The 19,066-nt window shown below is 55.6% G+C and overlaps 1 long non-coding RNA gene across 1 annotated transcript; it reads left to right on the top strand.

Moving 5' to 3' along the window:
- On the top strand, positions 10,023 to 12,734 carry LOC108633544. Its single transcript, XR_001917134.1, has 2 exons — positions 10,023 to 10,354; positions 10,947 to 12,734. It is a non-coding gene; the product is annotated as an uncharacterized LOC108633544 (long non-coding RNA).

The following is a 19,066-nucleotide window of genomic DNA, read 5'->3' as shown; positions in this document are numbered from 1 at the left end:
GGGTTAGCCCGCCTGGGGTCATCGAGTCACCCCCATCTGCACCCCACAGGGGCATGTTTACGCCCAGGGTCTCCTGGGAGAGCTGGGGGGAAGCATGTCCAAATATGGGACTTCTGCCCCCGGTCATGCTCCCAACACGCAGGGACAGACACAGACACTCCCGTGGACACTCAGCACCTGGACATCAGAGGGTTTGTGTGTGTGTTTGTGGTTTTTCATGCTTTGTTTTGTTTTAGTTCAGAAAAATATTCCGACCCTGGAGGAGAGCTCTCCCTGCAGCAGGAGAACAAGGTTGGGTGGGGCTCGTCTAACCCCCGGGGTCTGCAGGCCGCCCTGCGGTTCCTGGCAGGACAGTCCCTGCTGACAGCAGGCTCTGGGCTCTGTCCCTCCCTGGAGATCCTGGCATCCCGGTGAGGACGGTGGCCAGGAGCGCCGGCCGCTCAGAGCAGCCCTCGGTCCTGCTGTGGGTCTTCCAACCCAAGCTCCCTAGGGACCCCCCCACCCCCAGCCACCTTATTAGCATACCAGAAACCCTCTCCTCGATAAAGGAAATTCCAAAGAGCTGGAAACTCTGCCAGGACCTGGGGCAGACTGTGTACAGACTTCACCTGTCACTGTTTGTGTTGTGCTTCCCATGACTGCAAGCGATGATTTACACAATTCTGTGCTTACCGTCCGTCTGTCCCACTGGACTGTCAGCTCCATGCAGACAGGGGTCTGGTTGCTCCTGTTCAGATGTGTCCTCCAAGCCCGATGCCCTGGCCCCAGAGCTGCTCACGTGATGGTTACACAGAGCTTGAGCGGCAGGGAACGAGGCCAGAGAGGCACTTGGGGGCCAGACTGCAGGCCAGAAGTCGTAAAGTCCCCAGGGTCCAGCTTCATGAAGCCCCTTTGCAACACAGTCCTTGAAGCCTGAGGGCAGCGGTGGAAGATTCCTGTGACCCAGGGCTTCACTGCAGGGCGGGGTGTGACTGAGCTCTAAGTCAGGGCAAAGGGCCCAAAATACAGAAGGGGGTGAGATTCGTCTCTCTCATGCTCAACAGCCTGAGAAGTGATAATAAAAGGCAAGAAGGGGAGGAGCAGGAGACAGAGGAGATGTGGGGCCCACGTGGGGAGTCGGGGACCAGCCCTGGTGCCTGCTGAGCATCTCTCCTCTGAAGTTGCGGGGAGAAACCGCGGGGAGGGAGCCAGTTCCTCCAGGGGGAGCTGATGAAGGCTCAGGTCACAGGCTTCAGCATCCCCTGCTGACAGCCAGGGGAAGTATGGAAATACATCAAAAATATAAATATACAAGAAACATGTTGATGACCACTGATGAAAATAGCAGAGCAGCGGAGCCAGATGACATCGTGCTGAGATGGCCTGCTGGTCAGTGCAGACTGGTCCACGCAGTCCTCTTTCCAGAGCAGACTGGATGGCCTTTACACAGGCAGACAGAGGTCTCCGGCCTTCACTCTCTCTGATCGACTAAGCTGAGCCTGCTCTCCAGATCCATTGTGCTTTTATTGCAAACAAGAACAGAAGCGTTTAGCACAAACGAAAGTGAGATTCACTTGGTCATGTCTGACTCTTTGCAACCCCATGGATTGCACCTATACAGTCCATGGAATTCTCCAGGCCAGGATACTGGAGTGGGTAGCCTTATCCCTTCTCCAGAGGATCTTGCCTACCCAGGGATCAAACCCAGGTCTCCTGCATTGCTGGCAAATTCTTTACCAGCTGAGGCACAAGAAAGGTTTAGCACAATGATCAAACTCAAACATTTCTATGTTGTCAAATAAAAATATAGTGTTCAAGTTTTTTAAGCCCATAAACTTAGAGGCACATTTTAAAGAAAATAAGCTATAAAAAGAAAGTCCTGCCACCTTGAAAAAGGCCAGGTGGGGGGTTAGGAGAGCAGAAAAGGAGGAAACAGAAGAGAAAATCACATTTCCTCCAGGGAGCTGGAGCCAGTGACTTGGGGGAGCTCCCCGGGGCGGGGCGGGGCGGGGCTGGAGAACCAAGGCCTTGAGCAAACACTGAGTGGCGGTCGTTACTAACGTCTACTTGGCCATCTAGGCTTTTCAAGGTAATGGTTTGTATTTTAAAAGATGATTTCCAATCTTTTAAAATCTCGCTCTAAGTGGAATACTCTGTGTTTCCTTCTGGAAGCCATTAACCTGCACTTGGGTGGCTGGCAGAATCTTAACCATACCTGGAAGGAGCTGCCAGTCTTGTTCAGATATGATACCAAGTCCAGACTAAATGTATCCCCGCCTTAGCTTCCCTCAGAGAATCCTAACAAAGCCTTGGGGCGCCATCCACAGAAAGAGGGCCGTGGGGGGTGGCTGAGTGGGAAGAGGCGGGCCTGCTGCCTGCAGCTGCGGGGACGTCCTTGGAGAAGGTACGTGTGCCGATTTTCTTCCCTTTCTTTCCACATTTCTCTCTTGTATTGATGCGCTTCCCTTTCACTAAGCACTTCATTTTCGCTGCATGTTTGATTCTTAGGTTGACTCTGTATTTTTATCCTCCTAAATATCTAAGAAGGATATTATACGTTTGAAAAAAATAAACAGAAAATACTGAGCTTGGCAAATTTCACAGGAGGATGTGAGTTTGTGAACACCCTGCCGGAGCCCTTCCAGGACCTTGGAAGCAGGCAATGTAAGTCAGAGGCGTGAGGCTTTAGCACCACAGCAAACCCACCATCCACAGGCAGGGTCCAGGCCCAGAGAGAACCCTTCTGGGTAATGCCTGTGATCTGGGCCAAGTCTCTGGTTTCACACCCATGGTGACTGTCACCCAGAGAAGGGGTCACGTCCAGTCTGTCTTTATCCCCACCAAGAAGTCTAAGTGGGGGAGGGCGGGGATCACACGCCAAGAACGCCTCTTGTCCCCAAACAACCTCCTCCTCGCTGCTCTCTGGACAAAGTCCCCCAGTCACTCGTGAAGTCATGCCCTCGTTACACAGAAATCTGCTGAGTGTTTGCTCTGAGCCAGGCATCCTGCCAGGAGGGCATCCAGCCTGTGGCCTGTTCTGTGGCTTCGGGCTTAAAGCTCTGCTTGCTGTTCTCTGGGCCCCGATACTGCTCCTGTGCGATGGACTGTCTCACGGGTGGAAGGGTGGGGTCCTGGATGCCATTCAGCCCCCCAGTGCAGGCGGCCTGGGGCTCTGGCCACGAGACATGGGTGCAAGGCCCAGCTCTGGCCTAGTGAGGTGCATCCCTTGGGCAGTCAGCCTCCCTGAGCACTGTGTGTTCATCTGTACGTGTCTGTCTCTCGGTCGTGTCTGACTCTTGGCAACCTCGTGGACTATGTCCCACCAGACTCCTCTGTCCATGCAGTGGTCCAGGCAAGATTACTGGCGTGGGTTGCCATTTCATACTCCATTTATCTGTAAAGCCCAGTACGTAGTACTGAAGAACTCCTTAAAACCCAGGTAGACTTAAGTTCGAGAGGGAAAAACGTTGGCAAGTTGCTAACAAGCAAAACACATCATGTTTTCGGCCGCTGACAGATGACTGTTGGTGGCCATTGGATGCTTCCTTGCTGAATCGGTGGCTGAAGTCCCTTCGGGGGCCCAGATCCAGGTAGGGGACTCGAAGAATAATTAAGGTTATTTGTGATCTCAGGTCTGTATCAACACACGGAGTCCAGATGAAAGGGGAGTTTGCCTCAGACTCGTTGGAGGGGCACAGGTTTGGTGAAAAAGATCTGAGAGGTGGGTAGACTGTGTAACTCTGTGAGGGTCCAGGGGGCCTTAAGAAGAGTGTGACTCGGTTGGAAGCTTGACACTCACCATGAAGGACAGAAGAGGACTCAAAGTGGGATGTCTAGAGCCCCTGAGGCCTCACCTGTGAAGCTTAGACATCTGTGTGGCTGGGAACGGCCCCTTCCCAGGGGCAGGAGGAGGGCAGGGGCAGAGGGGAGAGGTCGGGGGTCAGGGTGATCGTCACTAGGAAATGCGTGAAATCTGGAGGCACAAAGTAATGAATTAAAATGAATTAAACTCATGACCGGAAACCGAAGTTGGCCGCGAGAACTCACAAAAATTGTGACATCTCCACGTGAGGAACAGCATGTAAATGAGACTCTGTATCAGATGCGCGTTGTGTGTGTGTGTGTGCGTGTGTGTGAAGGCTGAGAGTACCCGCTGGGCTGCGGCACTCTGATTTGAACTTGGTTTGGGGATTTATTGTTGTGAGGTCTCCCCTTGGCCCGGGAGAAAGCCCCCGGGGACAAGCAGAGACCCTCGCACTGGAGTCTGCAGATCACGCTTGCTGTGTCCCCTGCTTGCCCGCAGACTCGTGATTTGCTCTTGTTTTTAACGTCGTCTGCTTCTTTGACTGCACTGGGCCTCAGCTGCAGTGCGTGGGCCCTTCCCTGCTGCCTGAAGGTGTCTCTCTAGTTCCGGCGCACGCGCTCAGCAGTTGCCGTGCTTGGACTCAACTGCCCCATGGACTGTGGGATCTAGTTCTCTGACCAGGGATCGAACCCTTGTCCCCTGCATTGGAAGGCAGATTCTTAACCACTGGACACCCGGGAAGCCCCCCTGGGCCCACACGTTTCTGCGTCTGTCTCTGTGAATTGCTGCCATCCCTTCACGAGCACAGGCTTGGAAGTCTCATCTTTGGCTCAGTGTGCTCAACGCCTTGGTAAATGCTGAATGAGACACCGTTCACGCCATAACCGCCTCAAGAACAGACAGGGGTATGAGAGCTGCTTAAACGCTTAATGGCCTGCGTCCCTTGGTTAAGATGGGAGTGTAGCACCTCTGTATGCATTTTACAAGTTGGCATTTGCCCAGCTGGACTGCGGTCATGGGTCCAACCTCGGGTCCACCCTCTGGGCCGCTCCTCCAGGAGGAGCTGGAGGAGGATCCATCTTCAGCACTCAGGTTTCTGACAGAAGGCGTGTTATTGTTGTTTAGTGACTAAGTCGTGTCCGACTCTGCAACCCCTTGGACTGCAGCCCGCCAGGCTCCTCTGTCTGTGGGATTCTCCAGGCAAGAACACTGCAGTGGGCTGCCGTTTCCTTCTCCCGAGTATCTTCCTGATCCAGGGACAGAGCCTGCATCTCCCGCATGGGCGAGCAGATGCTTTACCGCTGAGCTGCCAGGGGAGCCCAGTCTCACCCTTCTGAATTCTGCATCATTCTGTCGTCACTCTGGCTGTGGGCTAAATAATACACGTAACTTTTTTTGACCCAAAAGATCACACGCATTTTAGACCTCTGCAAGATCCGCACGCGTTCTATTACTGGAGACGGGCGAGTGTTCTTAGATCTCTCACGGGAGTGGGCGCCCTCCAGGTCTCCTGCCCTACAAACTAGTCAGGCGCAGACAGGGCGGCCTGCATGGAGGGAGGAAGAGATGCCCCCGGAGGACAGCGGGGCTCTCCCTTCCTCCAAGGAGGAGTTCTCCGGGCCCTCCCTCCTTCCCTGCAGCCTTGGACTCAAGGCCCAGCAACAGCATGTCAGCTGGAAGCGCCCCGGGAAGACTCCCTGCGCGTGTGCTGATGGAGAAGAGTCAGGACCCGAAAATGCAGGGATGGAAACCCTCACCCACACGGCCTCGCACGAGATGAGGCCTCCCCAACAAGCACTGAACTGATTTTCTCTGCCAAGGGATAAGATCAACATGCCTCACGCTTTGCAACTGTTTCTTGGCGAGTCTTAAGGGGCTGACCGCAGTCGCAGACGGTGCGCTGTGATAGGGAAGAAACCCGAGGAAGGGCTTCTGTGTGCACCCCCTGGGCTCCGGCCAGGGGGTGCCAGGATGCCAGGGTGCTTGTGTGTGGGGGGGGGCAGTCCATGGAGTGACCTGCCTGTGTGGAGACTCCACAGCTGGTGTGTGCGGCATTAAAGCTAACCTCAGTGTGCCCACGCTGAAAAGCTAATGTCACCTCCCCGCCTCTGCCAGACCGACAATTTGTTGTGAATTCAGACGAGGCAGAGGAGAGGCACCCCAGGGAAGGAGTGAGGGGCCCTGTGCCCGGCACGTGGTGCCCCCTCGTGCCCTGCCCCCAGCCCAGCCGCCCGTTCCTAACAACCAAGACGAGCAAAGCGTTTTACCAGCACATTCCTTCATTCTCACTTGGGTTCTGTGCTTACCCCGTGTCACCAGGAGGAAAACGGGGCCCAAAGAAATGGATGGTTTCCCTGACGGGGGCTATTGCCTGAAGGTCTTGAGCTAGGCGCCCAGTCATGAGCTTTGCAACTTCAGTGGTTTCTTGGCCCAGAGGGCCATTTCCTATAAGATGGAAATACAGAGATACAGATTTACTAGAAGGAATGACAAAAATATTGAATCTCATATCTGGTTGCCTTTAAGAAACCGCTAAACATGTTAAACAGAACTCTAAAAACAGAAGTAGATCTCGGGATATTTAGGTTGTAGTCACCCTTACTCCTTTGGGATCTGGTGGAGGCCTTTCCTTTGGAGATGCCAGGCCGGAGGAGTTCCCCCAAAACACCACCAACAAATATTGTGTTGTGTTTTGGTTTTTTGGCCTAGACACATGTGGGGTCTTAGCTTCCTGACCAGAATTTGAACCTGTACCCCTGCCTTGGAAGCGTGGCGTCTTAACCACTGGACTGCTAGGAAAGTCCCTATATGTGGTTTTAAACTCCCATCTTCTCCCAGCTTCAGGCTCCCAAGAGTGCATATTTTGCTAATGGGAAATCCATACACACCTACCAGAGAATGCAGCAGGTGATGGTTTTGAGGTGTGAAATGTGTGCTTGCCAACCCATTTAATTAACTGCTTAGTAGAAAAGAAAAGTGCAGGCCCCGTGGTGGCCTGGGGCGTGAGGAAGGAGGAGATGAAACCCTGCCTGTGGCAAGGATGCCCTCGGAGACCCTGGGTGTCTTCTCCAGCGCCCGCCTACAGATCCCCGCCCTCAAGGGCCTGCGAGGACCCAGCCACCCCTGTGGGGAGATGCCCTGCCACCCTGGGCTTCACTTGGAGCTGCGAGCATTTCAGACTTTACTCCCCAAGAGACCGGCCAGGGGTCCGCCAAGCACAGGGGGCGAGGATCTACTTTGCCGCCCTCTTAACGTTAAGTTTCAGAAGGACCTGGCCCAGAGCCGTCAACGGAGAAGGTAGGCCAGGTGAGGACCGCAAGGCACGTGGTCCCCCTTAGGCCTCGGTCACCACTCAGTGTGGCGGTAACTCAGAAGAGGCTCAAATGCCCCTCTAAGAAGGATTGATGGAGCTCTGGCGGAGCAAATGTGTAGTAAAGGGGCGCACGGACTCAAGACAGGCCCGGGGGTGCGCTCCTGTGAAATCTGCCCGGGAGGCCGCTTGCTCCCTCCACGGCTCGTGGAGGCCCGAGGCACGTTCAGTCCCTGCCCTCAGCCTCATGCTTACGATGCTCCCCATCTTAGCCCTCAAAGAGGGTTGATAAAGCTGACTCCTGGAACACGGGGAAATAACCTGGGGCAAAACTGAGAACCAGTAATAGGGATGATGACGATGAACGGCCACGGGCTTCCGTGTGGCTCAGACGATGAAGAGTCTGCCCGCCAGCGCAGGAGACCGGGGCTCGATCCCTGGAACGGGAAGATCCCCCTGGAGAAGGGAATGGCAGCCCACTCCAGTATTCTTGCCTGGACAATCCCACGGACTGAGGAGCCTGGCGGGCTACAATCCATGGGCTCGCAAAGAGTCAGATACACTGAGCAACTAACACTTTCACTTTCGTATTTGCCAAAACACACTCACAGCCCATGACTCGTGTGACCTCTCAGCTGGACTGTGAGGTGGGGAGGTTTCCCTGGTGGGAAGATGGAGCTTAGGAGGCTCTCGGACCCGCGTTTACAGGCTGAGTTGGGGCGAGTAGGGGTGGGCCGGGTGGGCCAGGGTCTCTGAGGGCGAACCCAGGGCACCCTGGCTGGAGTGAGGCCCTCTCCCCAGCCCTCCCCTCAGTCATGCGTCTCCTTTATTCCAACCTCAAATCTGCTGACCTCCCCTAAGACACCAACCAATAATTAACACCTCACGGAAGCCTCACTGGGAGCTGGAAAATTCCAGGTGGTTGAAAACAAGCCACTGTATCTCCTTTCCCCCAAGGGAAGGTGAATAATTGAGCATCTGCCTTCCCTGGGAGCCCCGCTCTGCACCACGGAACCAGCGTATGGCTGCCAAGCGTCCCTCTCGGGTATCGGAGGTTCTAACTCAGTGGAAAGGAGGGTCTATGTTCTGGGGCTGTCTGAGTACCTGGCATGCTGCCTGGCCATGCTGGACAGAGCGGCTCTCTGAGGCCCAGGGTGCGTCGTCCCGCTGCCCTGGACGCACATGGTGGGAGCAGGGAGGGTCCCTTGCCCAGGGCAGCCTGTCACGGCCGTGGCTGTGTCAGAGCTGGACAGAGCCCAGGCCCACCCAGCCCACCTTGGCTGTTTGGGCCCTGGGCCTGGGTGATTGGGGCAGAGGGGTCGTGCTCCTTCCTGGAGGTGTTTGGCAGCCAGCGAGTGCGTTTTGGTTGGTTTGCACGTGACAGGCTCACTGGCAGGTGGGTTGTTTACTGTCTCTAGGCACCGCTGACCCTGGGAGGGGTGGTCCCTCCAGGGTTATCAAGGTCTCAGAAAGCAAAGCGTCACATAGAGGTTAAAAGACACGGTTAACACGAGGCAGCTGCTGCTTTGCCTGCCCAGGGCTTTCTTCCCTTGAGGAGGGTCTTCCCTTCTCCGTCTCATGACGTGTCTTCTCAGATGATTGTCCCCATGGTTTCAGTCACTGGCTGAGGGGCCTGACCTTAGGTGGGCAAGGTCGGTTTCCAGGATCTTCTAGCAGAGCTGGGGACCTGCTCTTAGGGGCAGCAGGACAGCATGGGTCTACAGGTGGAGAGATAGGAGGTGTGCAGAGAAGCAGAGAGGAGGGAAGAGAGAGCCTGGGGCCTGCGAGCCCTGAACCAGCCGTCCCTGAGGCTGACCCCATCTCTGTCCTCCGTCACAAGGGTCAGTCACTTGCTCTTTCATCTAAAATAGTCTGATTGTATTTTCTTCATTGAATTTTGCATTTTTAAAAGAGAAACTATATGTGTTTTAATTTATTCTTGGAACGTTTCTTGCTTCCTTTCTAGTGATGCTTATACCCCCCAAGCAGTTCCCCTCGTATAACTTGGCATTTCGGTGATCTAATAACTAATAGGTTATGTTTTTTTCTGAGGCACCCAGACAGAAATGAAGAGTAAACATTCAAGGCAAAGGATAAAAAGGGCAGATTTTGTTGGACGCAGTCATCCCTATTTTAAGAGTTTTTTAACGTAGCGGTGGGGGCTCCTCAGGTACGAACACACGCTTGACAAGACGTTGGTGTGACAGGGCACGTTTGCTGAGGTCCTCGGCCATCAAAGTAGTTTCAAGAAAGTGACATTGCCAGCAATTAGGCAGATCATCTTCCGGCAAATGCCACTGTCGGGGAGCCCTCGGAGGGAGGCGGGGCCACGGGAGGCGGGGCCACGGGAGGCGGTGTGTGCTGTCTGCTGAGGAGGCTGGTGATTGAGACGTGGGGGGCCTGGGGGTGGAACATGAGGACTCTGACAGCGCTTGAACAGGACAGGCTGGCTGTCCAGTCTTCCAGTTCAAAGTCCAAGGCTACAGGCTGGCCCTCCCCACGCCGCCAGGCCCCACCTTCTCACCCGCTTATGTTTATCTTGCTTCTAATCTCGCTTGCTTGACTTTTGATGCCTCCTTCGCAACTTGACACGTTCAAGATATTTTAAAACTATACACATTGTAGGCACTATTGGCCTCTTTCACAAAGGAACTTAAGCTCCAACTAAAAGGCAGGAGCGCCCAGGCCCAGCGCCCTGGCCTCTTTGCAAACCTTGTATGCTTCCCTGTGAGTCTAACCTGGAGGGGAGGGGAGGGTGGGTACCGTCGCTCAGCATAAACCGAGCTCTGTGTTCACTATTGACTTTAAAGGCACCAAAGCTGAAAATCCTTCTCCAAATATTTCTGGGCTGAAAGAACAGCGGCGTCGCCAAACCAAACCTCGTTCTTTTCCTTGTTCTTTCCTTCTCCTGAATGCCTGACGTCTTCCTGTGGCTTTTTTCCTAACCCCTGACCAAACCCGTCCTTGGAACACAGGTGTTCCTATTTACCCTTCGCAACCCGCTTCCTGGAACCCTTCTGGGAAAAGACAAATATTTAGAAAACGGCCAAGCAAATAAGGATCTCCTTTGATTTCCACGAGCGCGGGTCCAACTTGTGCCCAAAACTCTGCCCCTAGGCAGCAGTAGCCCTTTCTATTAACTATTTATCCATTCCTCTACTCAGCCACCCTTTCAGCGAACATTTGTATCACGTGCTGTTACCTGTGAACAGGGCGTGGTCTCTGCATTCCTGACGCTCTTGTCTGTGTCCCCCTGAAACGTGAGTTCTAATCGCGGAGATGGCTGGGAACGCGTAGAGTGGGGTGCTGGTTTGCTGACTGTGTCCGGTCACCTCTGCTTATGTGGGGCTGTGAGAACATCCTCTCCAGGAGGAGCAGACCTCAGGGAGGCCCGCTGGTGACGGGCGGTTCACGCCCACCAGCTTGTGAGGTCTCTCAACAAGCCTCTGGGGTGATGGGGGCTGGCAGGTCCTGTGTCCTCCGAGGACGCTGGACTGATGGGAGCTAAGTCACCGTGCAAGATTGCTTGGGTAGGGATCGGACCCCTCGTCTACGCTCCCCTTGTGACAGCATCTCCGCGGTTTGGGAAAAGCAACAGCATCACCGTCTCTAGGTTTGGCGTCTGTGACCCCACGTCTCTGGTGCTTCCCTCTGGTTCCTTTCTGGCCTGGGGGGCTGCTCCAAGCTCCTCGGGGGCTTGCCCTTGGCCTTCAGCTCAGCTTGCACGTTTTACTGGGTGAACAACTGCAATGCACGCACTCCAAGAGCGCACGGCGGCAAGGTGGGCTGACTCCCCCTTAATGTTCCTAAATTTGCCAAACGTGGAAACAAGGGCATCGTTGTGTTTTGCAGAATTTCCAGGCAGAATAGAATCTAACCCACACTCCAGGCTCCGGACATCACATGCACAGGGTTCCAGCGTTAGTACACGCCGGAGACGCCCACGTTCCAAGAAAAAGGACAGCGGCTTTTGCAGCAAAAGGCCTAAGTGAATGCGACGTCAGGGGAGAGGAGTCTTTGGCCGGGCATGGGCGGCATGGCCAGCGGAGGACGTGACCATCAGAGGCCCACGTCCGAGGTTGCAGAGAGCTTCCCGCACCTCCAGCAAAGGGTCGTCGTGCCATGGCCCACGTTCTCTTTCGGGCTTAGCTACGTAAGTGTTTGATCTCCCTTCCTTCAGGGAAGGGCCTGGGTTTTTGTTTTGTTTTGTAACATATTTCTATAAACTCTGCGGTAGCCAGAATCGTGTTGTATATTTTCAGTGACTTGTCTGACCACCCAGTCCTCTCTTTTGGAAAATATCCCCTAGATCTTCACCAGCCACCCCCTTCGGGCACTTTGCGGGGTTTCTTGGATAGCAGGGTGCCCAGGATCTCGCCAGGCAGCCCTGGGGTAGAGGTGGCCTCTCACGTCAGATGGTGGGAAGTACCCCAGCTCCCTGACAGCCAGCCTCAGACGGGCTGGATCTGGTGTACCGGGTGCGTTCTGGTGTTACTCCCTGACGACTGGCCCCAGGGACCCCTCAGCTCCCAGGACTTGTCTCCAGCCCCCGAGGGTCCCCCCTTCACTTAGGCCAACACGGTGATGGGCTGGCCGAAAGACGGGCATTCTTCATGAGAAACCGCCTTCTCCCCCGCTGGGCTGGCAGCTACCTTTCCGGGGAGGCGGGGGGCCACTCCCTCTCCGGGGCCAGGTACGGGGGGACTTTGTACCAAACTGGAAGGACAGGCAGAAAGGGTCGACCTCCGGTGTCCCCAGGGCCGCCACGCTTCCCAGTCCTCCTTTTCTGTCCGTTTTTATGGAAGACTGCAAGGTAGGGGCGGGAGGGAGCACGGAGGCTGGCCTCTGTTGTGGGGCTGCAGGTACGACGCAGGATGCCCAGGTTGTTCTGAATTTTAGATAAATAGCGAAAGCATTTTAGCATGAGTGCAGCCCCAGCACCACCTGCATTCTTGTTTGCTAAGCCTGGCAACCCTATGTGAGCACCCTAAGCTTCCTGCACCTCTCATCAAGGGGGCCACTCCCCTCGCGCAGCTTCCAGCAGTGACCCCGCCCCTCCCCAGAGTCTGGGGGCCTGCAGTCAGCCTGGCTCAGCTCCGGCTGTACCTTAAACAGATCTGAGAGCAGCCCAGGCTGGCTGGTTTTCCCTGGGGGGGGATTTCAGCGCTGTTTCACTGGTATGGGGCTGTGAAAGTCCTGCGGGCTCCACTGGGAAGCCGTTTAAACCAGTGCTTCTTGAATGTGAATCGTGTGTGAGTCACCTGGGGACCTGGGCACCCAGATACTGAGTCAGAGGTCTCTGGTGGGGCCTGCGGATCTGCGTCTCTGACAGGCTCCCAGGGGACACCCACCAGCCGCTTAGAAATGGACATAAGACGTGGTCAGACCTGGTTGTAGGGAATGGTCGGGCTCAGTTTTATCTCGTGGTCCCGGGAGGCTGGAGTCGCTTCAGACTGTGGGTTGTGACCCATCAGTGACTCACGAAATCCGGTTCATAGGTTGTGAGCCGTTTAAATTCCTGGACACTGTTTTTTTTTTTTAATGACAATCCAACATTTAATTAGAAGGGGAGGCAATTTTTACAAATAAATATCATATGTGAATAACTTTTTGTCCAAAATAAAGGATTTGTTACGTGCATTCGTTAGACGTCCTCTTCCAAGCCACGTGATCCATCGGCACTCACAAGTTAGCTAAACTGCCTGAAGTGTGGATAATAAAATAAATCATGAGTTTCAGTAAAAAGCGAGAGGCTGTGCTGCCCTCGTCATCTCGTCATTTTCATAATCCTCACTGACTCGGACTGTTGGCTCACGCACCTGTCGACTGCCTGATCTCAGAGTCAAGGGCTGGCCTTGCACCCTGGTCTCACCCAATTAGTCAGCGGAGAGAGACTCGGGGGGACCACACCTTGGGAGGGGAGAGGGGCCTGGGAGTCAGCCTGGGGAACGCCCAGGATCCCTGCCTGGCCTCGAGAGGAGCCGGGAGCCCCCAGGGAAGCAGCAAGGAGTGTCCTGATGTGCAGGCAACTCTCCCACACCCTCACCTCCGAAGCAACGTGGGCGCCTCTGTGGACGCCAAAGGCCCAGAAGCCCTGAACTCTGGCCGAGCCAGCCTGTTCTCCCGTCCTGGAAGCTGTCAGAGGGTGAGGAGGTGTGTATTTGCCTGGACTGTGGGTGAATCTCAGGGGATTGTGGCTGCCTCAGCAGCAGTGGGCCCAGCATCCGTAGCACAGGAGTCCTCATGGAAAGTGGTGGTTGACGCAGGACCCCTGTGTCTCCCAGCGAGGCCTTGGCCGTCCCAGTGCCTGGAAGCTCCTGGACGGATGGCCCTTGGTTCTGAGTCTGAAGCCATCACAGCACGGCCTTAGGGTCTCCCCAGAGTGGCCCCTTGAAGGTGTCCCTCCCAGGGCCCTCCCATTCCAGCCTTGCTCTTTCCTCCTTCAGACATGATGGGGACCAGGGAGACCTTGGGGTCCCGGTGTCAGGGGACACCCAGGCAGGTGTCTCTCTCCACAGCTCACTCACAGCTTCCAAACAGCGACCCGAGGCTGAGACCCTGCCTCCGTGATGACAGGTTTGGCAAGAGCAACCCTCTGTGCGTGACGATGAGAGAGCCATCAGGCTAGAAGCCGTTCTGACAATGAAGGAGAGCTCCCATCTGCTCTTCCATTTGGGTTGTTTAAAGGCAAGAAGCTTAAACTCCGTCTTTTGTTAAAGCAGACGAGAAGCAGCAGCCTTTCTTCTCTTTCTTCTTCCTGAACAAGCAGGGACTAAGGGGAAACTCGTGTTGTGAACTCGTCTCCCTCGAGACCTGCTCGTGTGGAGAGCAGCGTGCATCGGTGTGTTTCTGCTCATCGCCGCCTGCGTGGGGATCACACAGTCGGCGTGCTCACGGGCCCCGCTCTGCAGAGGCTCTGCTTGCTCGTTTTTAAACTTTTTACTCGGGGTAGAGTTGATTTACAGCGTTGTGTGTTTCTGCTGCATGGCAACGCGGGTCGGGTCAGCCATACACACACGAACATCCGCTCTCCTCTAGACTCCGTTCCCATGCAGGTCCTGACATACAGAGGCCCCCGTGCTCTGCGGCGTCGCCTCCGACCCTGACTGGTGGGATGGCAAAACCCAAGAAATTAATGGAGAAGGAGCAAGTGTGGGGAAAACGCCTGGCCGTGCAGCAGTGCTGTGGACGGCACTGCCCAGCTCCTGTCCACAGCTTCCCTGTAAACGGTGCCATCTGAACATCCTTGTCTTCCAGCGGCCACGTCACAGCAGGGGCAGGGGCAACAGCAGGACCACGCTGTCCCCGTGTCAGTGACCCCCTCCGGCTGGTACCCCGGACTCAGCCCCTTCCCTGGGCCCAGGTCCAGAACCTCCCTCCGGGTGCTCTGAGGCTGGTCGAGCTGGTTTCTCTGCTCCGGCTCCTCATAGTCCCATCTTTTGCTGTAGGACAGTTTCGCCCACGTTTGGTTAATCCGGGTATTTGGGGAACTAGTTCCTGAAGCCAGGCAGTGCTGCGGCTTTCCCCTCTACACACCTTGGAATGGGCCTAAAGGCCCGTCCCGTCCTTCGCTTTCTCTCCCTCTTGTCCTCATCGCTGAGCTCCTGCTGTTGCAGGTCCCGCATTAGGTGCTAGAGAATCACAGACAATACACGGCTCTGGCCTCCGAGGACCCCTGGGTACCGGGAACGCCACGGACCGTGGTCCCCGGTCAGCCCTTGGCCCAGCAGGAGCCTGCGCCCCGCCCTTTAGCCGAGCTTGTGTGGGCGGGGCCTCGCAGGGGAGGGCATCCCTGTGCTTTGTTAACCAGTGGCCCAGCAGCGGGCAGCTGCACTGGGAGGGACGCTGCTGGCTGCAAGCTGAGAGCTTAACCCGCTCATCCCAGGAGAGCAGCCTGGAGCTTGGGCACCAGGGATTCAGGGTGCCCCCGAGGAAAGGCCGGAGGAGGCCTGGGAATGCGCCCCTTCTGTGTCTGCCCTCCAAGGCCCCACGGCCACACTGCTGCCGGACTTGGGGCCAGTGAACCTAGGGAGCTGCCCGGCAGCACCCCGAGGAGGCACCTGGGGTCCAGGGCCAGGCTGGCTGGACAGGCCGACTGAAGGTGTCAAGAACGTTCAGGGAGCTTCCGGCCTTGCCTTCTTCCTCCTCTCTCTTATTTCCCTGTAACATCTCTTGACCCTCATTTTAATTTTATATCAAACTAATTCCCTCCCTCAAAAAAATCCACTTTTTTGTGGATAGGAAATATTTTATGCTTAATTTTTTCCAAGATATGTTTCCTGAGTGTAAATCTTCTTTCCTTTCTCCTTTGCAGCTTCCAGCAAGTTCTTTCTCCTCCCCTCCGGTTCTTCCACAAGAACAAGCCAGGGCCTCAACCCTCTTCCCCTAAAACCTGGGACTCTTCCCCCCGAAATTTCCTCACCCAGGAAACGGCGGGCCCCAGCGCTCCCTGCCCTCCTCCTCGCAGAGGCTAGCCCCCACTTTGTGTCTGCTTCCTCTCCGGCCCCAGGGATGGAGCAGAGCCTAGAGCGCCTTGGGTGAGGCGGTGGCCTCTCAGGCTGATGGGTCTTCGGCCCCGCCGGCTCTCGGAGGATGAGCGGCAGATGCGGCCTGCGGTGCCCGCCCCGCCCTCCTCGTCCCCCACGCTTTGACCGGGCTAAACAGGGCACTACAAGCATCACTGAAGAAGAAAAGCCGAACGCTGCGGTGGGAGAGGCTGCCCTCTCCCTGCTTAGCAGGAAGAGGGTGCCAGGGCCGGCTCAGGGTGGGGCCAACTGTGGTCTCTTTGAGGTTCTTTCCTCAAGTGCTCCGCCCATGCCTGCTCCCCCCACCCCCCGCAGCTTGTCCTGGTGTGAGGATCCCCACGTGGAGACTAAGGACGGTTTCCCGCATTTCGGGAGCTCCGGGGGTGACCGTAAGTGAGGACCAGAAAGCTCCAAGCGGGAGAGGCCGCAGTTCTTTTTAAAAGTGTGTCTGTCATGACTTAAAGCCAGAGGATGCGGGGTGGTGAGGGAACTGGTCAGGGGGGTGGGGGGACAGATGAAAGCAGAAAGGAGGCGCAGGCCGCAGCCAGGAGGGAAGACGTCTGGGCTGGGAGCCTGCTGACCGCGCACGTGCTCGCGTTGTGAGTGAGCACCTGGCTTGCGAGAGGCTGCCTGATGGAGCGAGTCTCCGGCTGGAAGTGGCTGAATAAGCGCCCTGATGTGCTTGACGGCAGTGTCTCTGCTTTCATCCTGAAATGATTCACTGACAGCTTACTGACTCAGGGCTGGCCGGTCCTCTCCTGGAGGTCAGGCCCCAGGGTGAGTGACTGTGTAGACGCCACCGCAATGGGACCTGCCAATGAACAGAAGAGCCGGCCTCCCGGCTCAGGGCCCAGGGCGGCCCCTGTGGCCCCACCCGGCCCCCTTCCAGGGTGCTGACTCCAGCCCCGCCCTGAACCAAGCCCCCGCCCCCGGGGCTCAGTGACCCTCCTGGGGGCTCCCCCCGCCCGCTGCCCCTGTCGGCTCCCTCTGTTGCTCCTGCTGGCTCGAGGACCGGCTTCCTTCCACCACCATGGGCCGCGCTCCTGGCTGGTGTGGAAGTCAGGTGTTGGCGCTCTGCCTCCCCGAGGCTCCCCAAGGACGGGGCAGAAGGCGGGACCAGCACGGCACTCCCCTCGCTCGGGCCAGCGGCCAGCGCCAGTTGTCCAGGGACTCTGAAGACCCCTTGCTCCAGGCTCACCCTTCCGGGGATGAGAGCGTCTGCTAATGACCAGACTGTGAAGCGGTCCTTGGTTCTTTCTTAAAACCAGATGCATGTCCCTAATCAAGGAAGATATTGAACTCATGAATGTCAAGTGCTTCTGAAATGGAGTTTTGCAGATTGTTGCCTCTCTCTACAAAAGAAGTTACACGTACGTTATAGAAACATCAGAAAAATAGGTGAGCAAACGAGCCTTGTCCAACAGCTGTAGTTTAAATTATCTAGAGAAGGTTGCGGAACTCTTGGAGAGTTCGTCCTACGTCTGTCCACAGGCACCTAAGCACATACACAGGGGTCTCGTATGCATACAAATATTCGAGTGCATTGCGTGTGCCTCCTGTGCCTGCAGACGTGTGCATGCTCTGTGTCTTGTACATAAGCATGTAAACACCCGCCTCGTGTGTCTTCCACATGTGTGCAAACATGTACGTACCTCTGACGGTTCTTTCACATGCTTGCAGGTACACACGTACGTTATGCGTGTCTTTCCCATGTACACAAACACACACGTGCATCACATGTGACTTTTACAGACACAAGCAAGGCACGTAATGTGTTTTTAAGTATGTACACAAGCACATATGAACATCTCTCGTGTGAACCTTTGTGTGTGCATATGTTATTTTTCAAACGAGATGATGCACGGCCGGCCTCCTGTGACCTGGTGTTTTCAGCTCTTTGCTTCTCACTTCTGGAGGGTTGCACGTCTTTCCAGGCCGATAGGTCCCCGTCTGCTGCGGCATCATCCACAATCGCTGTCTAGTTTAATACCAGGCTGTGCGGGTGATTAGCGGTCTATCTAATTGCTCCCAGAGCTAGACATTCAGGTAGCTCTCTGCACTGTTTCAGGGCAGCGTCCTCAGGTTTGCTGAAGTCTCTTCCAGAATTAATTGCTCATTTTGCCAGCTGCTCAGGGAAGAGTCAGCTGTCATTTCTGTGGCATGTTTTGGCCCCAGAGTCTCTTGTGGGCAGCTCTGTCCACCCTCCTGTCTCTGCAGGGACGGGGGTTGCACCCAGGGGGAGGGGCACCTGGACCCCCCTGCCTCCCCTGCCCCACCAGCAACTCAGACCCCTCAGTTTAGCCCACGTTTCCTGGCCTTTGTCCCACAGTTTGCACATGGTCAGTTCTCAAGTAAAGTGTCGAATGGAAAGACGTTTCTACAGATGGAGCCTGGGAGAAAACCCGGTGGCTACCACCCCCTTATCTGTGTTAGAGGCACTGCAGACCCGGGGTCAAGACGTACAAGACTTAAGACCTTGTAACTTAGCTCCTCAGGTCTTTGCCCCTTTGGATGGAGGTTAGGATGGCATCTGATAAAACACGAAGGAAATTAGCCACAAGCCCTTCCCCACGGGGTTGTGAAGACCGTCAGCACCACCGTCAAAAGCCCAGGGCCAGTGTCCCCTCAGCGTCAGCTCTCATTACCCTTATGGGCTATGGTTTCCTGAATAAAATAAATGAGGGTTTTAATTGAATGCTAAGCTCTTAATGGGTGCCAAGTTGAATTGAATTAAGTAATTTCTCAGTTAGTATAACACAGAGATAAGGTCCAATACCTTGGCCACCTGATGCGAAGAACTGACTCATTGGAAAAGACCCTGATGCTGGGAAAGATTGAAGGCAGGAGGAGAAGGGGGCAGCACAGGATGAGACGGTTGGATGGCATTACTGACTCAATGGACTTGAGTTTGAGCAAACTCCAGGAGACAGTGAAGGACAGGGAAGCCTGGCGCGCTGCAGTCCATGGCGCCGCAGAGTCGGACACGACTGAGCAACGGAGCTGAACTGAACTGGTAAGAAAGAGAAAAAAAGAACAAGAATTTCTTACTAATACAGTTTCCTGAGCTTCCGCAGGGCCCATGTGTCCAAGATCACTGGCCTAGGTGTCTGCCGAGCGGGTCTGAGAAATCTTCCAAGGGCCCAGGCTGTGACGGTGACTCAGGCCTCGCTGACCACACCCTGTGCTGTGTGTGAGGGGCTCGGACTGGGACTGTGTGGCCTGTGTGTGTGACTCTGATTTCCAAGTGGAGAAATGCACCGTGGGGAACCGTTTAAAACCGCTGACTGGGTATCGTGGGAGGGACTGTACCCAGCCAGGAGCCAGCCCCAGGTCACTCTGGGAAACTGAGAAGGATCCCGCCAAGTCTGCTCAAAGCCACCACCCTTCTCCTCCGGCTGCTGCTCCGCCTCCCCATCTGTGTCTGAGCAAGAATGTCCTCTGCCATGG

Source organism: Capra hircus, chromosome 23, assembly GCF_001704415.2.
Source record: "Capra hircus breed San Clemente chromosome 23, ASM170441v1, whole genome shotgun sequence".
In the NCBI taxonomy this organism is placed as follows: domain Eukaryota; kingdom Metazoa; phylum Chordata; class Mammalia; order Artiodactyla; family Bovidae; genus Capra; species Capra hircus.
This window is presented reverse-complemented; position numbering and strand designations above follow the sequence as displayed.